At 42.5% G+C, this 22,487-nt stretch overlaps 1 protein-coding gene across 3 annotated transcripts in view; it reads right to left on the bottom strand.

Annotated features, from left to right (window-relative positions):
* The window catches only part of CFAP47 (cilia and flagella associated protein 47), a 474,937-nt gene that overhangs the window by 127,725 nt on the left and 324,725 nt on the right, over positions 1 to 22,487 (bottom strand). The window lies entirely within an intron of this gene.

Raw genomic sequence — 22,487 nt, 5'->3', positions numbered from 1 at the left:
TAGTGTGTAGTGTGTATGTAGTGCAAAAAAAAAAAAAAAAAAAAAAGGTCCTGCGCCAAAAATTGAGCACAGATGTTGGTCAGTAACGTCCGTCACTGAACAGCGCTCAAAGGCAACAGGAATTTTATCAAAAAAAATTAAAAAAAGACCCCACAGCACCCTCAAAAAAAAAAAAAAAAGGTGATCAGTGATGCGACACTGATTACCAGTGAGGGGCAGCAGGTGCACAACCTTTGGTGCAACTGACAGTGCAACTGGCAGGTATATATATATAAAAAAAACCTCTGCACCCCCAAAAAGTTGCTGATCACCTCAGATATAGTGATCAGCACAAAAGGGGGGGGGGGCAGCAGACACAAAATATAGCACTCTCTATCACTATCTCTCTCTATCTCTCTCTATCTCTCACTATCTATCACTATCTATCACTATCTATCACTATCTATCACTCTATGACACTGCAGCAGCAGCACTGACAGTTATATATATAAAAAATAACCCCTGCACCCCCAAAAAGTTGCTGGGGGTGCACAAAAGGGGGGCAGCAGACACAAAATATAGCACTCTCTATCACTCTTTGTCACTATCTCTCTCTATCTCTCTCTATCTATCACTCGATGACACTGCAGCAGCAGCACTGACAGTTATATATATAAAAAATAACCCCTGCACCCCCAAAAAGTTGCTGGGGGTGCACAAAAGGGGGGCAGCAGACACAAAATATAGCACTTTCTATGACTATCTCTCTCTATCTCTCACTATCTATCACTCTATGACACTGCAGCAGCAGCACTGACAGGTATATATAAAAAAAAAAACCTGCGCCCCCAAAAAGTTGCTGATCAGTTAATTTATACTGATCAGCACAAAAGGGGGGGGGGGCAGCAGTCAGTTGCACACGCAGTACAGCTGTATATATATATAAAAAATATATAGCACAATCTGTCACTATCTCTCTATCTCTCTCTATCTCTCTCTATCTCTCTCTATCTCTCTATCTATAACTCTATCACACTGCAGCAGCACAAAATATAGCACTCTCTGTCACTAGCCCTCTCTATTTCTCTCTATCTCTCTCTCTCTATCTCTCTATCTATAACTCGAACACACTGCAGCAGCACAACACAGCACAGCACAACACAGAAGTCACAAGAAGTAACAAGATCCAGGAACGCTACAAGCAGTGATCAGGTAAGTGTTTGCAAGGATCAGGTCAGTATATCGCGGCAGATAGGCACGGTGACCGCACTGCACGCAATTCCAGACCGGAATGGCGTCTGCAGTGCAGTCACCGTTAGTTTAAATCACCCTCCATGGCTGTGATTGGTTCGTCGGTCCGACGAACCAATCACGGCCTTTGGGGGCGGGTGGGGTGAGGTGGGGTGACACCAGTGTCACCCTTACACCTCGTGGTGATTGGTGCTGTACTTTACAGCACCAATCACCACCGATCCCTGTGTCACCGGCGAACGTTATTCGCCGGTGACACAGAAAACGCTGTAATTGGCTGTTCACACTTGTTAGCCAATCACAGCGATCGCCGACGGGGGGGCGGCATCGCAGCCCCCCTGGGCATGCAGGGACATGTCTGCTGTCAGGGACAGCAGACATGTTTAAACTGTCACCGCGTCTATAGACGCGGTGACAGTTTAAAGCCATGACGTACATTTACGCCATGTGTCGGGAAGTACATCCCGGCCATGACGTAAATGTACGTCAAATGTCGGGAAGGGGTTAAAACAGCAATATATATATATATAAAGGGAAAGCAGCCAGCAAGATGACAGAAAATCAGCAACTTTGTAAACCAGAGTTTATTACATTTACTCAATACAATATGTGGCAAACAGCCACGTTAGGCTGTAATGACAAGGGTATTAAAATCTTCCATTGACAACCTTATATGTCTGACAACTACTTATACATGGAAACTAGTCATGTAAGGCAAACTGTAAAGTTGATGGATTTGTGTTGACTGTATCAGCTGTAAGCCTGTTAACTGTCAAGTCTGAAAAACCAAATCGTTAGTTTTGGATTGGCATGCTAGTTCCACACTTGTGCACTGACTCATTCGGGACTGGCTATGAAATGGCAATCCTGTCAGTAAATGTTCATGAATAAAATGATTGCTGAAAGCAAGTGGGAGCTCCTGCAAAGCTTTACATGATTTATAAATGTAAGCATCAGAGTTACTCTTCAGTCACTGGGGGTTAAATAACTGAGTTGCTGGCGCTGCTATAAAGCTTTATTTTTGTACTCTGTAGTCCCGGCTTTGATTAGTGACTGATAATGCATAAAACAAATAACTATGCCAAAGTACAAATTTAGTAATGCAGCTGTTCTGTATTTGCAGCTCAGAGATGTACAGTACATAGACCCCCATGTTTTGCTTTTCATTTTTAGTTTTGGTTAATAAAGAGAAAAATAAAACTCATTTGTGGGGGCAAGCTAAAGATATATATGCGTATTGATCAAAAAGTGTGGTCTTTTTAATCTTGAATTTCTGTTGTGTATATTTTTTACCATTTAAAAAAAATAACTATTAAAAGTTACGTTTTATTTAGGACTTGATCCTTTTCACCTCACTTTTTGATCAATACGCATATATACCTTTAGCGTGCCCCCACAAATGAGTTTTCTTTTTCTCTGTATTAACCTATGCTATCCCTGACTCTGGGGAGCACCTCCAACCTCCTATAATAGAACACTGACGGTTGTCAGACTATAAATTGAGGATTTCGATAAACCAAATTTATTCCACCTGATTATTACGATACCAATATTTACAATCGTGGTGTGCGGGAGTCAACCAAAAGCCTCCCACTTTTATAGTTTTGGCAAAACCATTATCATATGTTTTGTTTTGGATCTGGATTTTTCATTTTTAATAAAATTACTAAAAAAACAGCTAAAACCATGTAATTTGGGCCTGTTTTTGTACCTAATGGTATTATAAACCTCAATAACTTTACATTTCCAGTAAATTTTGACCATGTCAAAGTCCCCAATATTGGGCCTAATTCAGACTGGACCACAAAGCATATTTGCTAATGTTGCACTGCTGGTGGGGTAATGTAACATGTGCAGTGACAGTTAGATTTGGGTGATGTGTGTTTAAACTAAAATTAACCTGCACAGAAAGAAAATAACTCGCCCAAATCTCTCTGCACAAGATACAATTGCCCCACCTGCAGTGTACATGGTTTCGCCAATTAAAGAAAGATTTTGCTCGGAGAGTGATAAAGTGGAGAGATAAAGTGACAACAATTCCGCTCTTAATTGTCTTTTTTCTGAACATAGGCTGTAATACAGCAGTTAGGGGCTTATTGGCTAGTGATCTATCTCCGTCCTTATTACCTCTCTCTCCAAGAGTTAATACATAGACCCCCTGAGTAGATTGTCAGAATGAATGCAAGGATCAAAGAGATAAAAGTCATTACTATTAACCACTGATGACAAACAATTTGCTGAAATAGAATAATAATTAAAGATTATTACAACTACATATTCACAAACTATAAGGGTACATTTTATCTAACTCATCTCACCACAGGTATGTTAGGCACATCTATTTTGTGATTTCCACTGTGCAAGGTTGAAAATCCAAGTGAAATTGTGTGACAAATAATTCTGTAAAGCAACATAGCTTCCTACATGACAAGGTCAGGTACACTGGTGTGTTTAAGAAGTCATACATCCATTTCCCAGCTGGAGTTCCATTAAAGTAAAGATGGATGGGACTAGACTTCACACGTACAGAAAGATGTGTTCTTCCATGACTTTGATAACACAGCCTGTTACACAGTGTAGCCTTAAAAGGTCAGTGGGATGTTTTTTTTCTTGAGAGATTTAACATTTTTAAATGTCATAGATTGCACAGCACTTTCATATTCAGACATGGGCATTCTTAAACAGGCAAGGTATCTAATTAATAGCAATTTAATCATACAAACGACCCTCTAAGCTTTTATGCTTTTATGGTTTGCGATATAAAGCAGAAAGGTTAATAATAGTGAAGGAGAGCACATCAGCACTCACCTTGAACACTTCACTTTATACAGGTTGCCATGAAGACAGAATGATTTGCTAATCCAAAAAAATAATTCACAAACAGGCTGTAGATCTTATCTACACAAAACTATTGTATATGAACTGCTGTTTTTGAAAAATATTTGAATTGACGGGCTATTGGAGAAGTAGTCTCAAAGGCTACTTCCTCATCTTTGCGGCCACAGTTTACGCTACGGAACTTACGTAGCGTAACCTGTACCACCCTGGGTCAAACGACACCCTCCTTGTCCACGCTCCATCTATTACTTTAGTAAAGTTGTGGCGAGCAGAGCGACACACCGAGCCCACAAGGGGACAATGGTGCTATTCTGAAAGAAGCTAACTTAACAATCGTAACGTGGCCGCATAGATGATGATGTACCTCTCAAAGTTACAATGTAACAATGAGAGGTGTTTAATAGCAGGCGTTTAACTGGGTAATACAAGAGAGACATTAGTGGCCTACTGTATTTATAATAGTGAGATAAGCATGAAATAATGGGGCCTACAAAAGGTGCAATTTCTGGGCATTTTCATTAGATCGCTTGGAAAATTCCCCCTACATTGCTCCATGTGTAGGGTCCATATTAATAGCAATGCACGGCCCCACTATTATTTTATTAAATATATCATGTGTTTCTGAAATTAACTTCAGATGAATACTTTTTTTACTTTATTTTTTTAATTGATTTAATTGACAAGCCAGGTCACACTCGTGTATTTGCTTCCATACTAGCCTGACAAGACAGAAAACACAGCCTTAATGCTACTATCCAGCGTTACAGTCAATAGGATAATAAGAATGTGATAAGGACAGATGAAAAATCTTTACTATTGTCACATATTTCAAAATAGATCCCTTAATCTAGATAGCAAAATAAATTGCTACTGTTACAAGCACCTTCAGCTTTAATGCTATCAGTCCAGATCTTATGCTCTCTTCAAAGCACTGTCGTGCGGTTCACAGAAATAGGATTTCAAGAACACTCAAGGATTGAACAAGCAGAGTTCCTGAAAGCTAATTCATCCTCTATTTAAGGGTTAGTGGCACGATGTATGTATAAAGCAATATATTACACCAGTCAACAACAAAAAAAAGAGTCTTTATTTTAATGACTATTTTCTGATTCTAACCAAACCTTTTTTTTTAACCCTTGCTTTTGTCCCTTTTACAATAATCATTAAATATGTTTTTGAATGACCATATAAAAAGAAGTGCGTTTCAGTAAGTAAGGGAGGGAACGAGCGGAGGAAAAGCAATGTGAATGTTTTTATCAAGCTGTGCTGGACTTTGAAGGTCGTTATAAGAAGTATTACAATGAGAGTATGATGGGGGTCCATACAACCAATGAAAAATATTCATTTCAAAACTTTTTTATATAGGCTGTTACAGTAGTTTGTTATTGTTTTATTAAATTGTAACTAAAAATAATTCAAATTCATAACGAAAGTTATTTTAACATACAAAAAAACATATGAAAATAGGGACATTTTCTTAAAATCTGTAATTTCATTTTGATGATACAAAAGCACACATTTTCAGATAAAACTGTTGTTTCTTTAATTAGTAATGTGGAAGAATGCAGAACCCAGATTCAAAATTTGTGTTGACCGCTGTTATTAGTGTCAGAGGAGGATATTCCACAAGGCAACCTAGAGATCTACTTAGGGACCAGCAGGTCCCAAGGGGCCCAATAGAGACATCCAAAACGTTCACAGAAGTGACTAGTGCATTATATCATTACATCACATTGACCTGCCTACACTCTAAAAGTTCCTTTTATGTACTTTGATAAGATAAAAAATATTTGGACACACAGAATGGTTTCATCCACTGTATGTAGGCAGTCAGTTTACTTTACTTTACATGTGACATAGCAATTAAGCCTTCTTCCAAAAGACCTAGAGCCTAAATCAGATTTGCACGCAATGCTGATGCTCATGCAGCTGAGCATTTATTAATAGATCAGCAGCAAAAATATAGTAGCATAGATTGTTTGCAGAGGGGCCCCAAACTGGTATCCTGCCTGGGACCCCATGAGGTCTTAATCCTCCTCTGATTAGTATTAATGATAATATATGTACATGCTGTATATTATATATATTTTAGGCTGTTAAGCCTTCTGGCTGTGTAGTCTTATAGCTGTGAAGTATTATAGTGTAAAGTATGCAAACTATATTAATATAACATCGGAGATATACAGGAGATGAACAGGAGGGAAACAGGACGACATAGAACACTTCATCCTCCACTGAAATTCCAGCAACCACCATACTGCAGTGAGTTGCCTGACCCAGCATCACCTACAGTCTGCACAACCTGGACAATGATCTCCATGCTGAACTAAATGCTGTCATGCACTGCTTCTGTCTTGCTTATACACTAACTATACTTCCTGTAGGCTCTCCACGCTTCCAGTACATCACCTTCTCACTGATTATTCTAGGCCACACCAACTCCATTCTATATCACTATATCACAACTTTTGTACTGAAATATGGCTTCTCGATCTGGTCCCATACCAGTCCTCACTCTCAGGTCTCACCCCCTCTCAACTTCCACACCTCTCAAACACACCCACAACCCACACAACCTAATTACTATCTCACCTTTCCCCTCCCTTCCTTCTGTGCTCTCTGGAATGCTAGGTCAATCTGCAACAAGCTTCCAACTATCCACAACCTCTTTATCTACCACTTTTTTAACCTTCTTGCCATCACTGAAACCTGGCTCTCTTCCTCTAGCACTGAAAACTAACCTATAATATGGATAGTTTAGACATGTGCAGAAACCCTGACAACCCCCCCACGTCCCACCTATAATAAATACAATGCGGGTGCAGGGGATGTGGCTGCCATGGGACTGCCTCAAGGTCCCTCTGCTCCACCTACACCCAGTCATACTACACTGCATCTAGTTAAGGGCCCCTGTCACACCCAGCCAAGGGCCACAGGAGACAGCACCCTCTTCCCCCCAGTGTCAGAAATCTGAGCTGCCCTCCTCCAGCAGCTGCCCTATAGGGATGAAGCAGATGTCGGCCTCTTGTTAGCAGGTACAGTTCCCAGAGTGTCCACAACTCCTCTGATGACTCAGCCATGTCTCCGGCCTCACATTACCATCCACACAGCTGCGTAGCCACTGGCCTTATGCCCACTCTGAATCTTCCTGCCGCCAGCAGTCCGCCCACATTGATACCCTTAAGTTTACCCCGAGGATGAATAATCATAGCACGATGAGTGCCCAGAGAGCCCTTTACCCATCCTACCCACCAAAACTTACTACCCAATCCCTGGTGTGTGACCCCTCCTGTTCACTCTACCCCAGTGTGTATATGTGTGTGACACCATGTACACCCTTAGCCCCCTAAGTGGTAGATAAAGAGGTCATGGATAGTTGGATGCTTGTCACCCTTTTACACTGTGCATGTGTGACACCCTGTACTCCACTCCATAAGGGGTACTATATTTGTGATCTGCGGGAGGGGTTAAATTGCATTTTTATTGTATTTTTTTCCTGCCTTTTCTCTTCCCACCCATATCTCCTGTCCATGGCTTCCAGTCATCATCCACCAATTCCTCTGTCCCCTGGTCAAAGACTGTCACTTTTGACAAAATATACACAACTTTGCCCCCCCCCCCCGTCACCCCACACTGTCTACCCACTGGTCACAGCCCGTCACCCCCACACTGTCTACCCACTGGTCACAGCCTGTCGCCCCACAATCTACCCACTGGTCACAGCCTATCGCCCCACAATTTACCCACTGGTCACAGCCCTTCACTCCACAACCTCTGTCCCCCAGTCACAGTGAATCAGAAATTTTCAATGTAATTTTATGTGAATATGGCTTTAACATTTTTTTGTAGCGGATCTGTCTTTTTATGTCTTTTTAGTGGATCTGGCTTTTTTTTACGTCTTTTAGTGGATCTGGCTTTTTTATGTACTTATGGGTCTGGTATTTTCAATGTATTTTTTTGGGATCTAGCTTCTTTAATGTTGACCAGAGTTTAGTATCCAGGTTTTAACCTTGCTTGAAAATAGGTGACTTAGTACCTCAGCTAATTTGATTGAACTGTCAGGACATGCATGGATATCCTTTACACCTGGACTATAATGGAGGAGTTTTCAAAACTTTGATGGGACCTGTGACAGCGGCTTCATGAGTTCAATTGAAGGGTGATTTATTTTAGTTATTGACAGTTTCTTATGTAGTGTTTATATGTGCACATATGACAGTTTCTTATGTAGTGTTCATATACAGACCACACTGTGCTAGAAGCACTACAGCAGACAGTGACACACCAGGAAGGGAAGAGGAACTGCATGGGTTTTCAAAGATAGCGGGTGCTAGAATGAACACTATTATATAGCGCAGCAGATTCTGTTGCGCTTTACAATTGTAGACAGTGATAAAACAAACTGGATAACAACTGACAGACTTGGTGGTAGGAGATCCCTGTTGCAAGCTTACAATGTATAGGGAAATAGGAGGTAAAACCCAAGGACAGGCACCCCTAATAGCATAGCATTCCCACCAAGTTGCAAGTCCAGAAGGGAAGCTATATAATACATGAGTGCCTCTGAGGGTTAGGTGGGTGATACCTAAATGTGATAAGCTTGCCTGAAGAGGTGAGTTTTCAGGGAACAATTGACAGTTTGGAGGCTAGTAGAGAGTTTTATTGTGCGTGGAAGGGCATTCCATAGGGTGGGTGCAGCTCTATGACAGTCCTGTAAAAGTGAGTGGAAGCAGGGCCGGCACTACCCACTCAGTAGCTCCTGCAAATCAGGGAGGCGCCATGCTGAAAAGGCGCTGCCTCCCTCCCTGGTATGCTAAAGCTTCCTCAGCCCTCACTGTCACAGCATCCTGCATGCCGCCCGCAGCACCTGTCTGACTGCGGGCGGCAGTATGGAGAGGCTGAGCAGCTCCCTGCACCGTGCACAAACTGTCCTCCTCCTACGACATGCCCCCTCTTCCTCACGGACACTTGCGTTGAGGCATGTAGCGTTGTCTGTGAATGCCTGGATGACTTGTCAGGTCCAGATACGCCCACTACCCATTGCTCCCTGCGCCTGTCAGCTGTCAATCAAATGACGAACAGGCAGCAGCGCCGCCTTCCCTTCCTTCCCTCTTCTCAGTGTGCTGTGCCAGTGCCACTGCCAGTCCTCAAAACTCCACCCCCTCTATCTCCTCCCCTCTTCTTCCATCTCCTCCTTTTCTCCCCTCCTTTCCCCCTCAGTCACGAGTGCTGCACATACTTTTTGTACTGCTTTCGGATCGCATCACACACACATTGCATGCATGCTGTGCGATGCAATCTAGCCCATAACGTATGCGATTCTCGCAGCATGTATGAGCATCTTTAGTGCCTGCAACATTTTGCGGACACAGCACTGAGATGGTGTATGCATACATGTACATGCACCCGAGATCCTCCATAGGATCGCATGTTGCATACACTCCCACAATCGGGCTGCAGGTTGTTGCAATGGCAATGTGAAAGGGCGCAAAATTTATGGTTTGCAGGAGGGCGCCGGACACCCTAGGACCAGAGTGGAAGTTAGTGTTCCCTACAGAAGAGAGACGCAGATCTTGTGCAGAGCGGAGAGAGCGAGTTGGGTGATATTTTGTGAGAAGTGAAGAGATATAGGTTGGTGGTATAATCACTCTTCAAGTGATGGCCCGCCACTGTAGCTAACTCTCCATATAGTCTCTGCTGGCTGTGTACAACATGCTGGGAGGAAGGACGGTATTATCTGGAACGGGGCACCAAGAAGATGTTACTAGTTATACAAAGTATTAGAATGCAGACTGTATAGATGTTTCAGAGATTTCTCCAGCAGCATCTTTGTGTTATCATAGTAATGCTGCCACTATAGCTAGCATATCATTGTGGAACATTTTATAATATAAATAACCATTTGAGTATAACACTATGGGCCTGATTCATAGGTGGACAAAATTCCTCCACAGCTGCATCTGCCTTTGTACACCGTACTGTAAAAATGTGTAAATGCTGCAGCCAATCAAACTTGTACTGAGACACCCACCACCTGTGTTTCAGATCTGCATCTTGTGTACACTATACAATTTTAGAATATCCCCTACTATATGTTCCAAACTCCTGGCTTATGGGTGCGGAATTCCCTGTGAGACCACAACTCTTGAGGTCACACTCTGCCCATCACCATACTCCACCCCCATAAAGGCTGCTTCTAAAAAAAGCCCGGCCTGGTTTTCCTGTTCAATCCGCCCCATGTCTTTTCTACCCTGTTGCTTGAACACAGAATTATTATAATCATATTATAATCATAATTATAATCATTTATATTTGTTAATTAAAAAATTAACTACACAAGCGTTGACTGTATGTACATGTACTGCGTGTTGAAGAAATAAGTAGTGGATACAATATATACAGTCAGTGGCGTAACTATAAATTTTGCTCCCCCCTGCCAAAAAATCTATTGCGCCCCCCCCCCCCCAAGTGCAACGGAATCTGCTGCGCTATGTTAGACACTGTAGCGGAATCTGCTGCGCTATATAAGACGCTGTAACAGAATCTGCTGCGCTATATAAGACACTGTAACGGAATCTGCTGCGCTATATAAGACCCTGTAACGGAATCTGCTACGCTATATAAGACACTGTAACGGAATCTGCTGCGCTATATAAGACACTGTAACGGAATCTGCTGCGCTATATAAGACACTGTAACGGAATCTGCCTCGCTATATAAGACACTGTAACGGTATCTGCTGCACTATATAAGAAACTGTAACGGAATCTGCTGCGCTATATAAGACGCTGTAACGGAATCTGCTGCACTATATAAGACACTGTAACGGAATCTGCTGCGCTATATAAGATGCTGTAACGGAATCTGCTGCACTATATAAGACACTGTAATGGAATCTGCTGTGTGTGTGTATATATATATATATATGCAGACTCACTGTGAGATATATATATATATATATATATATATATACATACACACACACACATATACAGTATATATATATATATATATACTGTATATGTGTGTGTATGTATGTATGTATATAATATATATATATATATATATATATAAATACTTATTTTAAATAGTGAGGGTGTAAAAAAATCGCACCTCTGTTTTTGGCAAGTAAGGTGGAGTGGTACTGGGACACTTTTTCACTTCTGCTCCCAGTCCCTTCTGCTGGTTTCCCGGCTCCGCTGTCTGGCAGCCTCTCCAGCGTGTGACGTGATGACGTCACACGCATAGGAGAAGCTGAAGCTGAGGCAGGGACCAGCAGACACTGCTGCTTCCCCTGCCTCTGACACTTCATCCAAGGCCACGCCCCCACCCGCACTCCCTACCTCCCATTGGACAACCAACCCATCCGTCGATAATTTTTTTTTATTATTGACAGATCAGACACTGTCATGGCCGCGCCCGCGCCGACGAGCGCACGGGCAGCGGCAGGCAACCGCACGGCATCTCTACGCTAGTGTAGTGTGACAGACTCACTGATTGTCTGTCACACTCACATGTCCCCCGGCGCCCACGCAGCCCCCGCTCCCCCAAGCAGCAGCGGGGGCTGCCTTACGGTATCTCCGCCCCTGTATACAGTATGCAGTTGTTAACTGACTGTTCTTTGCAGAACATTAGTTTTATATCCAAGCTGAGCGACAACACAAAGGCTGTTTATGATGGAATCAAGTGACCTTTAAAGCCAAGTCAAAGCTGTTAAAGAGCCACTTAACCTTAATACAAGTTCACTTCTGAGAAAAAACCTACTCGTAACCGTCACAATACATTGGCAGAAACACAATTGCTACGTTGATGAATGGAAGCTATACAATAGCTCTGGGATTATAAACATTTTATAGAGATAATTATTTTTCACTAAAGTCTATCCGATTGGTCCTTCAATAACATAACTCCTAGAAATTAGCTCTGAAATTGATAGACATATTTTTATAAATATTGCAACACTCCTATTTTAACCAACATGTACAGAATTTAGGTTCAGTTGTTCTTCAAATTTATATTGTATGACTATTTTTTATAGAGAATAGAAAGGAATTTCAAGCATGTTTATAATGGGTACTGTCAGGAATGTGGCTCAAACCTAACCTGCTCTGATCTTCTTTGGGGTATATATTGAATTATTATTTATGCATTTTCAATTTCTTTACAGGTGAAAATATGTACAATGCTTTACAGAAAATAATACTATACAAAATAATATAAATAATTTTAGTTTGTGGGCTAAAAAAACTGTCACAGCTCAAAGTGAATGGCATTTTGACAGGCTTTTATCTAGTAATGAAAATCTCTTTACTATGAAAGGTGTAAACAATACTCCACAAGACTGAGAAATTGTTGACATCATTAGGATCTACAGTAGAACTGAGTGAAAAAATTTAAATTGAGATATTCAAAATCGGCTAGTGTGGAAAAGTTGTGACTTGACCTACAGTAAATAAGAAACGTGCAAAAGCATTTTGATCTGAGACAACATCTTCTGTTCTGGCAAGAGACCTAAAGATTCACTTTTTAGGTGAAAATAATGAAACCTATGAAGAAGCTCCGATCTAGTTAAAATGATGTCAGGATGTCTTAGAGTGGTTCATTAATATACTTTAGCATAGTAAAAAGAGTATGAGCTTGTCCTAGTGCAAAGTCCCTGATAACTGACCCGTTTTCATGGTCACAATTGTGAATATTGTGTGTTTTCCTCCGAAAGTGTTTTTTTTTTTTTTTTTTTGGGGGGGGGGGGGGGGGGAGATGCTCTGTAATTGAAGTGACCAGGAAAAAAACTTGGCACAAAAAATGAGGGTAAATCCCTTTTGTTTGCCCTTAATAGAATAATGCACCTCTGTGTCTTCTAATGTCCAACTCTTTTTCATTCCAATGCAAATTTGCATGCCCTTGCAACCAGAAACCGGCCTGCGAATTGTGGTATGGCAGCCCCCCATCCGCATGGCGCATACATTTGCATGGCATGCGAATGGATGATTTACATATACATCCATTCGAATGCCAGTGGGAACCTCCCACATCTTTCAATGGCCGCCGACTATCGAAATATGTGGTGCGCACCCGCACCACATCTCAGGTAATGTTATATGCGTGTACGTTCCCACTGAAATGGGCAGGCAAATGACATCCGGTGATCCAGCCCACATCATATGGCATTCACCATGGGAATGCCCAGCGGTTTCATAGGAACCCATGGGTGGGTAGCCCTGGCTGCCACCCCGTGCCCCCACGCCCAACAGCCACAAGGTTGGGTACATGCACCTGGCGTCTGCACATGCGCAGAAAAAAGTCTGTGCATGTGCAGATGCTCAACATGGCCCCCCCCCCACCCCACCCCCAGTGTGAATGCATATGCACTAACGAACGGACCTGAATAAAGTCCTCTGAGGGTTACTTGATTAATCCTCTTCCAGTAGCTTGCATTTAATACATTCAACGATCTAGTCAGATCATTTAGAAATGGGGCTTAAACCGCTCCGTGTGTATGCCCATTTAGAAAGATAAATACAGTTTAGAGAATATGATTATAACCATCTCCACATCCTCTTATGAGACATCCTAGAAAGTTGATCAGAATCAGAATCTGCTCTATTTGGCCAGGTATACTTGCATATACTAGGAATTAAATTTGGATCGCTGTGCAACAGCCAGGTAGGTAACAAGTAAACGGTGGCAGTTCAGAGATATATAGCATGTACGGATATACACTAGATGTACACTGAGGAGGGTGATGAACATGGACAGGGGAGACACAGGGAACGTATATTTGATGAGCTGACAAGCACCTAGGCAGCCATCCGTGGCGCCACATGGTCGTTGCAACAGCCATGTAGGTAACAAATAAGCAGAGACAGTACAGTTATAGACACAGGGAACATATATTCGCTGAGCTGCACAGCGCCTAGGCAGCGTTGATGCAAGGAATGTTTAATTTGTCAAGAGTTGCGGAGGGAAAAATCGTGAGTGTGTTTTATGTCTATACAGAAGACCAAAAATAGTCACTGGAGGTAGTATGATTAAGTGACTAAATTAGTGACTTTGATTATTTAAGCTTCTTCAGCAGTTTACTGTTGTATTTGCTGCTTTTGCGTCATTGATCATTTTATGTTCCATTCAACAGATTGGAGATTCAGGAAAACTTGCGCTGTTTGCTTACTACCCAGATTTTATTACCTTCTAAATAAGCTTGTCCATCTGTTTAACAAAGTTCCTTCATATGTTATTCTACCTATTTTTGAAGAAATACATTTTAAATGAAAACAGAACATTCGCTCACTGTATTATTCTGGAAATATATTTTGGAAAATATTTACTTAAAATTGGGATTTGTAACGTGATGATAAACAGGGGCTTAACTTAGGTATGGAATATATTTACAAACATAATGCATGTACAAACGGTTTCTTGTACTTGGCTCTGTACATATCTGAATATTCAACATCTTGAAATAACTTCAAAAAACAAGAAATTAAGTTGCTGCTAATTTGTGATAATTAATGTCTATGAGGCATGAAATGGGGTTTTCTTTTCTGAAACTTCTGAAAATGTTATCTCATAGTAGCATATGCATTCTTGTTTCTGAAGTGTTAAACAGAAATAGAAACATCTTAAGCACAGTCATAGAATCCTCTCCCACCACCCAGCAACATATCCTCTTAAAGTGAACTTGGTAATACTGTAATATACATTTAAACCTATAAAAGGAGAAATGTTTTATGTTTCTAAAACATCTTTTTTAATACAGTGTGCTATGCCCATTGCTGTAGAAGGGCACTTCCATACCCTGGCTGGGTGACAATGCCCCCATACAAAGCATGATGTCATAGAAGTGAGAGGCCAGAAGCATTACGCTATATGGCGTGCTGGTGTGCACCTACTTTAGAGGTGGTGCCTGATCTCAACATTATCAAGTCCCGCCCCCAGTACTGCAAATACCTTGGTTCCCCAAGGAGGGGTGGGACTAAAATGACACAATTAGCATTTTAGACCCACCACCTCCCCGCAAAGCAGAGAATCTCAGTATTTAAACACCAATGCTGGAGAAATCTGGGGTCTTGGGGGTCCGGCAGAATGCAGGAAGCTTGCTCACCTTTTCAGGAGCCTCCCAGCTATACCGGAAAGGTAGGCAACCATGGATAACACCGTCCCCTCGACTCAGTACCATTAACATTATCAGCCATTGCACACTCTTAGTTAGGGACTTGACTGCAGCCGTTGAATAGCTTAGTTGCAACCTCTGTGGCTTTGCAGGCCTACAGTATAGGTATACAGTATAGCAGCTACCACAACAGTAGTAGTACTTGCATTAGCAGCAGCAGTAGTAGAATTAGTAGTAGTAGTAGTAGCAGCAGCAGCAGTAGTAAAAGCAGCATTAGAAATAGTATTATTAGTTACTCTAGTACAGGGGTCCTCAAACTATATTGCTCTGGGATCCCATTACTCAATAAAAATAATTATGGGACCCCAGCAACTTACACATGTGTAGTCAGCAGACAGCCCATGCATGGCAGCATAGTGGAGGCATAAAATGATAAGAGGAGTCTAAAATAAGACAACTCAAAAGATTTTTCATACTCCTTGAATCACTGACTGAGATTAGAAAAGTCATCCGCCTGATGGTCAGCAACATAGAGTCACGACCCCATACAGAGAAGTTCGGGACCCACTTTGGGGTCAGGACCCACAGTTTAAGAAACGCTGCTCTAGTAGTAAAAGAAGCAGCAGCAGTAGAAGTAGTAGTAGTAGTAGTAGCAGAAGTAGTAGTGGCAACTGTAGCAAAAGCAGTAGTAGTAGATACTGTCTACTATTGTAAAGCGCAACGGAATCTGCTGCGATATATAAGAAACTGTAAATAAATACTGTATGAGCAGCAACAACAGTAGCAGTATTAGTGGCTTTAGCGGCAGCCGTAGTAGCAATAGTAGTAGTACTAGTATCCACAAGCATTATTACCCCTGATGATAATCAGGGCATCCAGATGTGAAAAGTTTAATCACCTCATAGATGGGAGAGTGGCTTCAAGGAATGGGTGTGGCTTTGTTTGCCTACAGTATAGGTATACAGTATAGTAGCTATTAGCAGCAACAACAGAAGTAGTAGTCAGTAGCGCATGCAGGGGGGGTTTCTGAGTACATAGAAACCCCCAGGAGTCTAAGAGCCCTAGGCTGAAAGCTGAGGGTCCCCTCTTTCTATGGGTATAAGAATTTAAAAAATCGGCCCTTGGGAACCGGAGATATCTGACTTCAAAGCAGTGGTCCCCATCCAAGCCTGTTAATTGCTCTTCCCAGTCAGATATTTCAGGTACTGTCTGACTTAGAGTTTTTCTGAGGGTATATTCCAAAAGCTGGGACTCTCCCCCTTTGAGTTTGTCTCTACTGTTCCCAGAACCAGAGATATCAGCCTTCCAGCAGCTGGTTACTGCTCCAGCTCCACACACCTGGTATGTAGTTTTATATTCTCATTGGCAGATTGCTCTGCCTCCTGAGCTCTGATCCCCTAGTTTTTAATTCCATTAAACTCTAAGAAATCTATTTCTGGGAAGTGGAGATATCTGCAGTCAAGCAAGCTGTCCTCCACCATAAAATTATGAATAACAAGCCCACTCCACTATGCACCCCTCCTCTGCGTATTAAACATCGTCTACCTCCCTGGAAGTTATGTATCAGGGCCCCTTCATTCAGCCCAATGCTCCCTTCTCCCACCCCATCTCCCACCATCTGTGCAGTAAAGGGGTAATTAGTGGTAATTACTGATCCAGGCCCTACATGCTGAGCTGTTGATATAATACCCCCTACCACCCGCGGGACATCAAAGCTTCCCCCACCCCTACTGCTGGAGGATCAGTAGGGGCCCCAATACATTGCTATGCCCAGGGGTCTACACTGCTGTTGACGCCCCTGTATGTGTATATATATAAATATATATATTATATTATTGTTAATACTTATATGCATTTGGTCTATCTATAATACTTTAACTGACCTGGCATATACTGGGTCACCTAAGTGTCCATCTCCGTGCTTTGCTCCGCCCCTCTGGAAACCCCCTTCTGAAAATCCTGCGTTTGCCCCTGGTAGTAGTAGTGGCATTAGCAGCAGTAGTAGTAGAATTAGTAGTAGTCATAGTAATGGGTGTGGTATAGTGCGCTGACAGTAGGGATTCTGACAATCATTAGTCTGACATTGTAAATCTGACTGCCGAGACCCAGACAGTGGGGCGAGCGCAACAAAGTCCCTTGTGCTTGCCACCTATTCTATTCTTCCTCTATAGGATTTGTGGAACCCAAGGACAGAGAATATACCCTGTCAGTCAGGAACCCGATGTCGGTGTAATGACCATCAGAATCCTGACTGTCGGGAGGCCATCCGGCACCTGTAGTAGTAGCAATAGTAGTAGACAGGGGCATCACTACCCCTGATGATACCCATGGCACCCAGGTGTGAAATGGGGTGTGGCCTCATAGATGCTTCAAGGAATGGGTGTGGCTTTGCTGACCTACAGTATAGGGTCAACTGCTCAACATCACCAGCAATAATGCAGATGATATGATCTGCTTCAATGTTCACATTCATTTGACTTTTTGAGGTTTTCCATCTCTTCCAGAGGTAAAGACAAAAAAATATTTCAAGAGTTTGCTTAGTAATATGAATCATTACCCTAAGGTTTTACCATTCACGCTATTGCCATTTATTTTTAAAGCTCCAAGTATTCGGCATTTGGAGAAATACAGTTACTAGATGACAGAGATGATAAAAAGCTTCTGACTTGTCAAGCTTAGAGTCTAGAGAATCTCTTACTTTACCTAGAAATGACACTTTCCTCAGGGGACCAAACATGATGTACTGTATAGATGTGTAACGTGCTGTTACTAGCTTTCCTTTTTATATACCTCATGGGTGTGCCTGTTCTTTCTATACCATCATCGTACACAGCTGCACAGCAATGCATTACAGCCTTGGGGATTGCTAGAAAAGGACTGCCATCCATATGAATTAACTCTATGTCTAGAGAACTGACAGTGTGAAGAGGAAGATGGAAATACAAAGTGGCTTGATAGACAAATGCAAGTGAAACGGCACATTGAGCACTAAAGATTCATTAATAATTCTGACATGCAAAGAGAATATGAATGGCAGATCAATGCTCACTAGCTCACACAGAATTCAAAAGGCATCATCAATTCAATGGGGCTTACATTGGTAACAACAATCAATATATATAGTTTTTTATTTGACATACCAATTACTAAAACATGAGAACAGAAATATACAGAGAGTAGAGTTGAGAAAGTGTTCAATGAATTGCGTGCCAACAGGTAACTAGGGAGTGTGCAAGGCTTTTCTATACATGCTTTTGTAATGCATTATTATACCAAAATAAATACAGTTGTGTTCCTAAATGCACTTTTAGACATGTATGTATGATACATACAGGAAGTTGTAATTTTGTCCAAGACAGAGGCATGTAGCAACATATATGTCACTGGCTAAGATAAGCATAGCAACACTACAGTATGTGCAGGTTCTTATTTTAACTGGATATGAGGGAAGATTAGTAGAGTTAAGCTGGCCATACATCTACAGATCGATTGTCAGATTGGGCTGGTTGGAACAAAAACCCTGCATAACGGATGCGCTCTGTATAGAAACCTGATACGTTGACCGTATACAACTGTGTTTGTGATTATTGCGCTGCACACATATATAAATATATATTTATATATATATATATATATGGAAGGGAATGGAGAGAACACAGGCGCCAAACCACAAGTGTATAATAAAGGTTTATATAACCAATCTATACCAATAACACAAGTTTCAATTAAAAAGACATTTTAATTAATAATCAAGGTAAATACAATGTAAAAAAAGTTTGTAAAAATTGGACAATATAAATAAGTATATAAAAAACAACACAATTGATATAAAAGGGTAGCGGGTGGGTGGGGGATGGGAGCAATGGGTTAAAGGGTATTTCAAGACAAGGCACATAAGTCAAAGACCATAGTTCTTGGTACTTAGCTTATGAAAAAAGGAAGGATAGTATTGTCCTTTTAGGGTTCGTGGAGCAGAGCATTAGTTCCACAGCTGATTAGCATAGAGGATTCAAGGAATGTCCCAACGCGTTTCGTCCACCTATGGACTTCTTCAAGGGGAGCTCCCCTTGAAGAAGTCCATAGGTGGACGAAACGCGTTGGGACATTCCTTGAATCCTCTATGCTAATCAGCTGTGGAACTAATGCTCTGCTCCACGAACCCTAAAAGGACAATACTATCCTTCCTTTTTTCATAAGCTAAGTACCAAGAACTATGGTCTTTGACTTATGTGCCTTGTCTTGAAATACCCTTTAACCCATTGCTCCCATCCCCCACCCACCCGCTACCCTTTTATATCAATTGTGTTGTTTTTTATATACTTATTTATATTGTCCAATTTTTACAAACTTTTTTTACATTGTATTTACCTTGATTATTAATTAAAATGTCTTTTTAATTGAAACTTGTGTTATTGGTATAGATTGGTTATATAAACCTTTATTATACACTTGTGGTTTGGCGCCTGTGTTCTCTCCATTCCCTTCCATAAAATTCCAGCCGACCTACCAAGTCGGATTTTAGAGAACTAAGCTGCCAACCAATCCAACAAAACTTGCCAGATTAAACATCATATAAATGTGGATGGGTAACTAGAAGCGCCGGTGTCTTAGAGCTACACTCTAAAAATATATATATATATATATATATTTATGAACGGCTCACATTATGCATCATTAAACCGAGGAGTAGAACACTGTGATGGGTTTCGATACTGAATGAGCGTCATATGATCAAGGGTATTGAATAAGGCCTTTCCCACACCTGTTTTCTGTCTGACCTTAGGATCACAGTTACAGAATGGAACTATGGAATTTGCAGCAAATCTATGCTAATACACCCCCATACCCTTTCTCGCCCCAATGCAAAATTTTGCTAAAGTGGACACGACCAGCATGCACAGTTAATTTGCAATAAGTAATGTGGTTTGACCCTAATAATTATAATCTGCTATCACCACTGTTCACAGCAATTACCTTGTGCACAGTACAGGCTGCTGGAAAGGCATCCAAAGATCCAAGTAAAAGGCAACACTACTGTAGCTTTATCCAGTGGCGTAACTATAGAGGGTGCTAGAAATGTAGCTGCTATGGTGCCCTGCCACTTGGGGTGCTTTGAGGCCAATAAGCAATCCCACTGCTCCATTTTCTTTTGTTTTTGTGATCAGCAGGAGGGGGCAAGGTTGAGTGTATGTTGAAGGGTATTATCGGGATGGGTCCGGTATGAAAAGCTGGTGGTCGGAATCCCGGTGGTCAAAATACCGACGCCAGAATCCCGACCGATGCAATGCTGTCACCTCCCTTTCGCCCTGGCAGTGCCGGCACTAGCACCTTCTTCGCACCGGAGCTGGTCACCAGATAGTGACGTTGAGCCCCGGCAGCATCATAGAGAGAGGGGGGGGAGAGCAGAGGCTGGTTTAGCTAGACCAGCTCCTCCCCCTTCATTGATTGGCAGTGACAATAAAGACAAGGCACAGGAGCCACGTCGCGGGAAGGATCAGGGGAAGAAAGGGATGGGACGGCAGCACTGCGGCTGCCGAGACACCAGCTAATAAAGGTCTAATGGGTGCAGGGGATGCCTGCTTAGCCCTCGGGCCCCATAGCAGCTGCACCCCCTGCACCCTCTATAGTTATGCCACTGGGGGGTGGTCCACTTTAAAGGTTTTGTTATGGGGCATACAAAGTTCTAGATATGGCCATGGCTTTAATTATCAAAGCCAATCTTTGAAAATAAATTTCAGAGCTTGTGTATTAGACTACATCACCATTCCCTTAAAGGTCTATGGTGGTGCCCTGTGGGTAGGGAGGCCAAACCCGGGATCGATTGAAGCTTCCAATCCTGGGATTCCGGGATTAGTACCCCTGTAAAAAATTTACTTTTTGTTTAAAGCCGGGCAGCGCTGAGCACCTTAGAATATGGCTCAGACGCTGCCCAGCTACTGCTCCTTACACTGATGCTGTTTTGGGGGTCAGGACAGTGTGCTGATTCTGACAGGCATGGTGGCACCCAGGCTGCGCAGCGTGACCCCTGACATCACGTCACAATGCGCAGCCTGGCCGCTGCTATGCCTGTCAGACTCAGCACAGTCACAGTCCCAAACCCAGACAGAGCCTGCTGTGCCGCCCACTGTGCCACTCACTGTGTCGCCCCCCCCCCCCCCAGGAGACCATCAAACGGTCCTGCTCCCTGCTGTCACCATTGCCGCAGTGAGTGACAGGACAAGGCAGGGTGGTTGGGGGAGGATTGCGGGGAGGGGGGAGCAATTTTTTTATAGTGACATTTGGGGGAGGGGACTTTTTTTTATTAGGGAGGCCAATCCCGGGGTCCAGGGAATCCTGGGATTTAGCAGTTTTCAATCCCGAATCCCAGGATTGAAAAAGTGCTCCGGGATTGGCATCCCTACCTGTGGGTAATGCAGATATCTGTGGAATTTACTGCATAACTTCTTACGGTACTTGTTTCCTAGCACGGCCCCCCGATTTTGATTGAAGTGCATCTTATGCAATCGCATGCGATGTGATTCGATTTTTAATTGTACAAGCACCCTGATGGGTGCTTACAATGTAAAATACACCCCCATAGTCAATGACACCCCCACTATCAACACCAACTCGAAGCGTGACGAGCACAGCGAGCCCGCGAGAGGCAGCAGTACGCATCCTCCAACCTTTTCATACCCCCGATATGCACGTTGGCGTGGAGTTGACTTTAGATAGTGTGGTGAGCGCAGCGAGCAACCGAGCCCGAAGCGTGGCAAGCGCAGAAAACCTCGCGAGGGGACACGGATTACTTTACATGTATTCCACGTCCCCTCGCGGTGCTCGGTGTGCTCGGCACGCTTCGGGCTCGTATTCCGCGGCTCCTCGCCACGCTTCGGGCTCGGTGGATCACTGCACTCGCCACACTATCTAAAATCAACTCCACGCCAACGTGGATAGTGGGGTTATGAAAAGGTCGGAGTTTGCGTGCCGCGTAACGCGTGCCATTTGCTGGCATGCGATATTTCATTGTAAAAGCACTCCTGTTAATTTAACAGGAAGATCGCATCTCATCGCACACATCGCATACCACTATATACGGTGTGTGATGGGCGCCGTGCTAGGAAATGATAATAGAGAAACAAGAACAAATCGCAATAATAAAAAAAAAATTTCAGAAAACTTTTCCATGAATTATCAAATAATATACATGTGGGCAGACTCCATATGCCCTATGTGATGAAAAAAGAGTATTGGGTACTGCAGTTTAAACCAACCTGTAGATAAATGCTTTGCCATACTGTAAATGCTTTTTTATACAAGAAACTATAAA

Source organism: Crinia signifera, chromosome 2, assembly GCF_055691185.1.
Source record: "Crinia signifera chromosome 2, ASM5569118v1, whole genome shotgun sequence".
NCBI classification, from domain to species: domain Eukaryota; kingdom Metazoa; phylum Chordata; class Amphibia; order Anura; family Myobatrachidae; genus Crinia; species Crinia signifera.
The sequence above is the reverse complement of the archived record's forward strand: the minus strand, read 5'-3'. Positions and strand labels throughout refer to the sequence as shown.